This window comes from Ornithorhynchus anatinus, chromosome 14 (assembly GCF_004115215.2).
Source record: "Ornithorhynchus anatinus isolate Pmale09 chromosome 14, mOrnAna1.pri.v4, whole genome shotgun sequence".
Classification (NCBI taxonomy): Eukaryota; Metazoa; Chordata; class Mammalia; order Monotremata; family Ornithorhynchidae; genus Ornithorhynchus; species Ornithorhynchus anatinus.
In genome coordinates this window covers 16,967,011-16,976,728 of record NC_041741.1, presented here as the reverse complement: position 1 = coordinate 16,976,728, position 9,718 = coordinate 16,967,011, and the positions used below count along the sequence as shown (strand labels likewise).

Below are 9,718 nucleotides of genomic sequence, written 5' to 3'. Positions count from 1 at the left end.
ATTGCTGCTGTATATCGGGTGAGAATTCCTGAAAACAGACAAACCATTTCTTGGCGTTTGAGGTATATGAACTTGAAAAACAGCTGAGTCCCTTTCTTGAGGCTAAGATCTCCCCCAAAGTGCTGTGGTTCCAGTTTTATAACCATGAGCCTCAATATTCAGTTTTCCTAAAAATCTCAGAGCTTGCATTATGAGCTAGATTTAGCCTCTGCTGACTCCAACGTACAATTAAATTCTACCCCCAGTACTTCTTGTCAAACAGGTCTGTGGTTTGCATAAAGTAAGTCTTTGAATGATCAGTGCTTGTGTGCTGTATCTGCCCACCATGGAAATCATCTAATCTTCCAGCAGCTCAGCTGCTTTTCTTTCATCTTTATTCATGCTGGATTTTCTTTTCCTTTCAACTTGCGGGGCGAGGCGGCTAATATAAGCTCTACTCAGAAATGCATTTATTCGATATGAAGCTGAATCCGCTACGGGGCGAGTGACTGTATTCCAGGCTGTCTGAAAAGAAGTCCTCTCTGGCTATCAAGAACGTTGGTTTAAGCCCCAGTGCTATCAGTCCATCGGTGGCATTTATTAAGCTCTTATTGGGTGCAGGGGATTGTACCAAGTGCTTAGCAGTTTGATTCGATTTCTTCTTGTGAAGTTACTCACCCTAAGAGAACATCTCGATTTGGCGATTAGCTTCTCACAGGGCTAGCGAATAGATTCTGTTACTTTTTGGGAGCGTTAACTAGTAAAGAGTGGCGTTATATCCACTCAATAGTATTTAGCGAACGCCTGTCATAGCCACGGCACCGGAGTGAGCACACTTTAAGTAATGGATCTAATTTCTACCCTTAAGAAGCTTTACAGTATTGTGGTGGGTGGCGAGAGATAGGCAGATACAAAATACCATTTTTTAAAAAAAGAAGCACATAGTATATATACAGTGGGGGCAACTGGAGAAAACAAGGATTTGGAAAAATGAAGAGATGTGAAAATAAATGGAATGAGTACTTACACTTTTAAGTACATACATGTTTAAGGTGGCTCTTTCCTCTGTCCCTCTCGTATTACTTTTGGTAAAAATCTTGAACATTTTCTACATTTGAATGCTATGACATCTGTGTCCTGAATAGTCATCGCTAACGTTGGAGGAGGGGAACATTCACACCACCCAGCCCCAGTTAGTGTTGCGTGCTAGGATAGGTGTAGTGGATAGAGCATGGGTCCGAGAGTCAGAAGGTCATGGGTTCTAATCTAGGCTCTGCCACCTGTCTGCTAGGTGGCTTTGGGCAAGTCACTTCACTTCCCTGGATCTCAGTTACCTCACCTATAAAATGGGAATTAAGAGTGTGAACCCCACGTGGGACGGGGACTCAGGTAAAAGTTAATCAGGTTGGTCACTGTCTCTGTCCCAAGTGGGCCTCACAATTTTAATCCCTATTTTACTGATGAGGTAACTGAGTTATGGACTGTGTTTTTGCACTGTACTCTCCCAAACGCTTAGTACTGTGCTTTGCATTGGAGAAGCAGCGTGGCTCAGTGGAAAGAGCACGGGCTTTGGAGTCAGGGTTCATGAGTTTGAATCCCAGCTCTGCCACTTGTCAGCTGTGTGACTGTGGGCAAGTCACTTCACTTCTCTGGGCCTCAGTTCCCTCATCTGTAAAATGGGGATAAAGACTGTGAGCCCCACGTGGGACAACCTGATTCCCCTGTGTCTACCCCAGCGCTTAGAACAGTGCTCGGCACATAGTAAGCGCTTAACAAATACCAACATTATTATGAAGCAAGCGCTCATTAAATACAATTGAATGAATGAACGAATATTACGATAGCAACACGATTCAGCTAGGGCTGAAATGTCGATATCCCGCTACCATTTACTGGAGCATATTTTAATGCCTCTATTCGAGCGCTGAGCAATGATCTTTTGCCTCATTTGGCTAACTTGGCCCAGAATTCCCACCTTTAAAACCACGCCATAAAAACGGTTCTGATGGAAGCGCCAAGCAGCCTTCTAATGAGCTTTTCTCGTTGCTTAGCATCTGAAGCAAAGTGAAGAGTTGAAAGAAAATGAAATTTACACATTACGAGCACCGGGCCAAGAAACAAGAAAAATTTGTCGACTTTTCTCGGTTAATATCTAGAGCAAGAAATTACTCATCTGAGAAGAAGATAAGCCAACTGCTGCATAACAATTATGCTTTTAGAACTGATGTAATGATTAAGTCCTGATATACATTTATTGGAAACTAACAAAAAATCATTTGAGTGAATAAAAATCTAGAGGGTTTTTTTTTTCCTGGAAATCTAGGGGCTGCTTATTCTTATTTTACATCACTTGACTCTTCCATTACAACAAAGAAACAAACTGAGTGACCTCGGGCAAATCACTTCACTTCTCTGAGCCTCAGTTTCCCATCTGTAAAACGGGGATTAAGACTGTGAACCCCATGCCAGGCAGGGACTGTGTCCAACCCCAGTGCTTAGGACAGTGTCTGGCTCATTGTAAGCCCTTAACAAATATTAATATTATTACTATTAATAAAGATTAACGGATATGATAATAAAAGTGATTAGATTTCCTGAGCTCAAAATGGAGGAGCCTCCTCTCTTTCTTCTGGGGGTCTGGCTTCTAGAGGGTGAGTTTTCCAAGAAGAGTTATATTTTGGGAAGTACGATAACTAGTTGATGTAATGATAAAAAGAAGGGCTGATGAGTAATGATTCCAAGAAGATTAGCGTGTGTTTTATGGACTACATGAAATCCATCACCTTGGACAGGATGTAGTTTTAACTCTCTCTGCCATTTGATAACTCTCATATTTGTTAAGAGCTTACTCTACCCTACACACTGGGGTAGAAACAAGATAATCAGGCCCCACATAGGGCCCACAGTCTAAAGGGGAAGGAGAACAGGTACTGAATCCCTACTTTGCAGATCAGGGAACAGAGGCACAGAGAAGTTAAGTGACTTGCCTGAGGTCGCAGAGCAGACAGGTGACAGAGCCGGGATTAGAACCCGGGACCTCGGACTCCCAGGCCTATGCTCTTTCCACTAAGCCACCTGTTTCTCACATTTGTATTTCTAAAGCTCTTGCAAGAATTCAAAAGGAACACCCAAAGAGGTTGCATGAGGTATAGTGATATTTAGCACTTACCCCAAAGACTTGCCAGTTGTGACTTTATGGTGAAGACGGAGGTTGAAAAAAAGGGACAGTTTTCATCTTTTCATACTTATCTGGAATCAGCCATCGGTTTTCTCTTCTAGTCTACCTTAAGGGCATTAAGTAGCATGGCCTAGTCGATGGAGCGTAGGTCTGGGAGTCAGGGCACCTGAGTTTTCATCCTGACTCCGCCACTTACCTGCTTGTGTGATCTTGCTCAAGTCATTTCACTTCCATGTACCTCAGTTTTCCCACCTGTGAAATGGGGATTCAATGCCTCCTTTCCTTCCTACTTGAACTGTGAGCCTCATGTGGAACAACGACTATGTCTGATCTGATTATCTTCTATCTATCCCAGGGCAGACTTGGTGCACAGTAAGCACTTAACCAATGCCACAGTTATTATTAAGGATGGGATTTTCCCTTGCCAACCTCTTTTGCCCCTTACTGTGAGCTGTCTGTGGGACAGGGTCTGTGTCTGATCTATCTTGTGTCTACCCCAGGGCTTGGCACAGAGTAAGTGCTTAACAAATACCACTATCACCATTAGAACTGAAGCTTTTTTTTGGTTTCCTTTTACATCTCCTGCTAGTTGACGCTGCTACCATTATTAGCTTGTCCCTACACACCTGTGCTATTTCTTTAACCTCTTATTAATTGGCCCGATTTCTCCTTTGTATAGCTTTCCCACTTAGTCTTCGGGTTTACCTAATTTAGCACTTAATAGTTCCTCTTGTTCGTGGACAAACTGGGATCGAGGAGTCGGTTTCTGCCTCTGCAGGACAGTCTTCTTCTAGAACAACTGTTCATTCATTTCATTCATTCAATAGTATTTATTGAGCGCTTACTATGTGCAGAGCACTGTACTAAGCACTTGGAATGTACAAATCGGTAACAGAGACGGTCCCTGCCCTTTGACGGGCTTACAGTCTAATCGGGGGAGACGGACAGACAAGAACAATAGCAATAAATACCCGATTGCTTTTGTCCTCTACCTGAACCTGGTTCCCTAAAATCAGTTTTCCTCATCTTTTTGACCACTCTCTCGTAGTCAATTTTCCCCGAAGTTTTCATCTACCTTGAGGCCCAGGCCAGTTTTTCTCTAACGGTGAGGATGGACTCAGGAGCATCTACCTGCCTCGGTAGTAATAATAATAACTGTGGTATTTGTTAAGCTCTTACTACGTGTCAAGCACCGTACTAAGCACTGGAGTAGATACAAGATAATCAGGTCTACACGGGGCTCACGGTCTAAAAAGGAGGGAGAACAGGTATTGAACCCCCATTTTACAGATGAGGTAACTGAGGCACAGAGAAGTTAAATGACCTACCCAAGATCACCCGAGAGGCCCATGGCAGAGCCGGGTTTAGAACTCAGGTGCTCTGGCTCCCAGGCCCGAGCTCTTTCCACCAAGCGGCCCTGTTCCTAAAGGTATTTCTGCATGAGAAAACTGATATGTGAGAAGTAAAGTGACCAGGTTTCCCCCACCCCAAATTTAAAAAGTGGTTCATGAAGGAGGGAAGAATGAAAATAATAATAATAATGACGATGATGGTGCTAGTTAAGCACTTACTATGTGCCAAGCACTGTTCTAAGCACTGGGTTAGATACAAGGTAATCAGGTTGTCCTACACCGGGCTCACCGTCTTAATCCCCATTTTACAGATGAGGTAAGTGAGGCACAGAGAAGTGAAGTGACTTTCCCAAAATCACAGAGCTGACAAGTAGCAGAGCCGGGATTAGAACCCGCATCCTCTGACTCCCAAGCCCGGGCTCTTTAACTTATTAACAAAGGCTAATAGGAGTTGGACACCCAGCAACAGTGATTATTCGTTCACTGATTTTCCTGTTTAGATCGAGCCTTTAATTTAGATCCTTCATTTTGATCAATAGGTGTGTGTTTCTCCGGTGCTATCATATAGTGGTCAGTACTCAACATCGTGGCTGCAGCAACCTCCGTTCAACCCGAGTGACGGCAGAATCAGAGGCAAAGTATTCCTAGCGCTTGGTACATTCATTCACTCAATAGTATTTAATGAGCGCGTACTATGTGCAGACCCCTGTACTAAGCGCTTGGAATGTACATTTCGGCAACAGAGAGAGACAATCGCTGCCCATTGTGCAGTGCCTGGCACATAGAGAAGCAGCGTGGCTCCATGGAAAGAGCCCGGGCTTGGAAGGCAGAGGTCATGGGTTCGAATCCTGACTCCGCCGCTTGTCAGCTGGGTGACTGTGGGCAAGTGCTTAACCTATACCATCAGCGTCCTCAGCATCACCATCATTACCTCAGTGAGCTGACAGGTTTTCGACTCAGATCGGTCGTTATGATACCTTTATCTCTCAATCTGAATTTTCCAAATACAACTTTCAAAGCCCTGTAAATATCCTAATGTTCCTTAATGCGAGTATAAAATCAATTTACAGAAGGGCATGGAGAAGCAGAGATATAGAGGTTTTATTGAGGTCTGTTGATTTTCCTGGAGTCACTGAGTTAAGCACTTACTATGTGCCAAGGACTGTATTAGAGAAGCAGCATGGCTCAGTGGAAAGAGCACGGGCTTTGGAGTCAGAGGTCATGGGTTCGAATCCCGGATCGGCCACTTGTCAGCTGTGTGACTGTGGGCAAGTCACTTTACTTCTCTGTGCCTCAGTTCCCTCATCTGTAAAATGGGGATTAAGACTGTGAGTCGCACGTGGGACAACCTGATTACCCTGTATCTACCCCAACGCTTAGAACGGTGCTCGGCACATAGTAAGCGCTTAACAAATACCAACATTATTATAATAATAATACTTGTTAAGCACTTACTCTGTGCCACGCACTGTTGTTGCCTTACTGCCGTCAAGTCGTCTCCGACCCAAAGCGACTCCATGGACGCATCTCTCTCAGAACGCCCCATTCCCCATCCTCAATCGTTCTGGTAGTTTACAGTTTTCTTGGTAAAAATACAGACGCGTTTTACCACTGCCTTCTTTCAAGCAGCGTGGCTCAGTGGAAAGAGCCTGGGCTTCGGAGTCAGAGGGCATGAGTTCGACTCCCTGCTCTGCCACTTGTCAGCTGTGTGACTGTGGGCAAGTCACTTCACTTCTCTGTGCCTCAGTTCCCTCATCTGTAAAATGGGGATTAAAAGTGTGGGACAACCTGATTCCCCTGTATCTCCCCCAGCGCTTAGAACAGTGCTCGGCACCTAGTAAGTGCTTAACAAATACCAACATTATTATTATTAACTTGAGTCTCCGCCCTCTTCTCTCTCCCATGCCGCTTCTGCCCAGCGTGGGTGAGTTTTGACTTGTAGCAGATTGCCTTCCACTCCCTAGCCACTGCCCAAGCTAGGAATGGAACGGAGAGGCCTCCGCTTGACTCTCCCTCTCGTATCCGAGACTGGTAGAGGACCGGAAACTCTCCAGATGCGATGCTAAGAGGGGAGCACTGTTCCAGATACGAGCTTATCAGGTTGGACACAGTCCCTGCCCCACGTGGGGCTCAGCGTCTAAGTAGGAGGGAGAACAGATTTGTATGTATCTAGTGCATCTTAGCTGAGACTGATCATCAAACATATGTCCAGATCTTTTGGAGTATTACACTGAAAATCCTGGGAGTAAAGAATTCGGAATTTACCCGGCATCCATTTTTTTTGGCCGGGATTTTTATACTGTCTGCCAGGCACCGGGTTAGCAGCTGGGGTAGGTGCAAGCTAACCAGGTTGGACACGGTCCACATCCCATGTGGGGTTCAGAGTCTTCGTCCCCACTTTACATTTGAGGGAACTGAGGCACAGAGAAGTTAAATGACTTGCTCGAGGTCACACAGCTGGCACGTGGCAGAGCCAGAATTAGAACCCAGGCCCTCTGACTCCCGGGCCCTTGCTCTATCCACTAGACCACCCTGCTTTCCCACCTGCCTAAAAGATGATTAAAGAGAGAATTTTCTGGTCTGGAGACACTGCTACCTTATACCAGACCAAAGAGAATTGTCAGTTCAATTGTAGGGTAAAAAATTGAGTAGTATTTTTGGTTATGTAAGCTCAGTATGGGCAGGGAACGGGTCTACCAGCTCTACTGGTAGGAGAAGCAGCGTGGCTCAGTGGAAAGAGCCCGGGCTTGGGAGTCAGAGGTCATGGGTTCGAATCCCAGCTCTGCCATTGGTCAGCTGTGGGACCGTGGGCAAGTCGCTTCACTTCTCGGGGCCTCAGTTACCTCATCTGTAAAATGGGGATGAAGACTGTGAGCCTCACGTGGGACACCCTGATTACCCTGTATGTACGCCAGCGCTTAGAACAGTGCTCTGCACATAGTAAGCACTTAACAAATACCATTATTTTTTTTTTTAAGAGAAGCAGCGTGGTTCAGTGGAAAGAGCCCGGGCTTGGGAGTCAGAGGTCACGGGTTCGAATCCTGGCTCTGCCACTTGTCAACTGTGTGACTGTGGGCAAGTCACTTGACTTCTCTGGGCCTCAGTTCCCTCATCTGTAAAATGGGGATTAAGACTCTGAGCTTCACGTGGGACAACCTGATTACCCTGTATCTCCCCCAGCGCTTAGAACAGTGCTCTGCACATAGTAAGCGTTTAACGAATGCCAACATTATTATTATTATTACTATCTTGAATCCTCCCAGGTGCTTAGGAAGGTGCTCTGCACACAGAAAGCATTCAATAGATACCATTGATCGATTATGTAAAATGGATAGTGGTTTTGACTCCGCTACTGGAGTTCTTCAGTAATTGTTCAGAAAATGGAAATAGTCAGCTTGTGGACCCTCTGCCTAGGGACCTCTAGCATATTGTTTACTTGCATTGTTCTGGGTTGCCATGGTGAATATCTCCTCATACTTGTCTTAAAAAAAATTGTTATGTGGATACTTCAATCCCAGCCAATGTAAATGTTATAAATAGCTCCAGGAGTATAGCTGGATACTGAATAAATGGAGGAATATCTGAAATTTGGCTTAATGAAGATTCAATCACTTGAAAAACTTTAATTTATTTAAGTATTAAATTGAATTACATTGAATTAAATTATATATAGTTCTTCCAATCTGGCAGGCTTCGTGCATGAAGTCCATCCCCACGGAGGATAATGTGAAATTTGCCCACAAAATAGCAAACCACAACTGGAAATTGATATAATATGAGATGACTTCAGAACACGGGATCATTAGGAGCTACTTTGGGTAACAACGGTCAATTTCATTGGAAAGAAAGAACAGCGTTAAAATGATTCTCTGGTTCCCCCCAAAATCCTTTTTATTTAAAAAAGTTACACACAGGCCTAGGGGAGAGGAAATGTATGTTGGGGTCCGAATGAAGAGAGAGGGAGAAAAAACAACCTTTGTTGAGACTGCAGATTTAGATTCCACTGAAGGGGGAAGGGGTCGAAGTTATAAAATAATCACCTCAAGATTTCATTTTTATTAAGGTCGTGGAGCTTTTAAACTAGATCACGGGAATTTGGACGGAAATGGAAAAACCCAATTTAAAAACCACTTCAGAGGAACTGAAATGGACTCCAGAAATCCAGTAGCAAGACACTTTGGGGAAATCAAACCGGTGAGTACAGATCACTAAACATTCAAACAAGATTATAGCTGTCCTTGGGTTTCAGCCACCGCACAGTACATACAACCTGGAGCTCCGAGAAGCTCTATGTACCTCAGGATCCGCAAGCCCTGCCTCTGAAGTTACGGCCAATCGCTGCCTGGAAGTCAGTTCCCTCACCACTGAAAAACCCCGCTCCGTTCCCGATCTCCTCCATGCCGAATAGTTTTTCTCCTTATTCCCAACTCTGACATCGGCCTTCCCTCTCTTCCTTCCCCACCCTCCTGAATTTTTTTCTCAGACCAGGAAGGTATGCATCTCCCTGCTCGAGTCAGGCGTGCTGCAGCCTGAAGGAGCATAGAAAATGGATGTCTGGACCACCTCCTTGTTAAATGATGGTTGCCATCTTGGTAAAACTCTGCTACATCCTTTTCACCATTCTCTTTCTGGCTTCAACTTTCTCTCTTTAGCTTGGTGGTCTCAGTAGCCACTCCTTCTCCTTCCGCCACCCGCCTACATCAACATCAAAGCACTAGTCGAGTCACTGAGGATGTTCCTTTGCCCCTGGATTCCCCCAGGAGCTCTGCTCTTTGGTGCAGGAGAGCTAATATCCCTGCTCCTCATCTCTGCCCCTCAGGGAGTCAGCCAGCCCATCGTATTTACCGATTGCTCACTGTGTGCAGAGCACTGTACTAAGGGTTTGGGAGAGTAATATAATACTAAGGATGGCATTTCTTAAGCGTTTACTAAGGAGCCGTACTAAGCGCTGCGGTACATACAAGCAAATCGAGTTAGACACAGTCCCCGTCCAATGTGGGGCTCACAGTCTCAACCCCCATTTTACAGAGGAGGTAACTGAGGCCTAGAGAAGTGAAGTGACTTGCCCAAGGTCACAGAGCAGACAAGTAGCGGAGCTGGGATTGGAACCCTCGACCTTCCGACTCTCAGGTATCCACCACGCCGTGCTGCTTCTCAATAACAATACGACAGACACAAAACAGATACACTCCCTGCCCACCACGAGCTT

General features: G+C 45.1%; 1 non-coding gene across 1 annotated transcript; it reads right to left on the bottom strand.

Moving 5' to 3' along the window:
- Window positions 1-6,443: 6,443 nt before the first annotated feature.
- On the bottom strand, window positions 6,444-6,581 carry LOC114816842. Its single transcript, XR_003764647.1, has one exon. It is a non-coding gene; the product is annotated as a small nucleolar RNA SNORA7 (small nucleolar RNA).
- Between the last annotated feature and the right edge of the window lie 3,137 nt (window positions 6,582-9,718).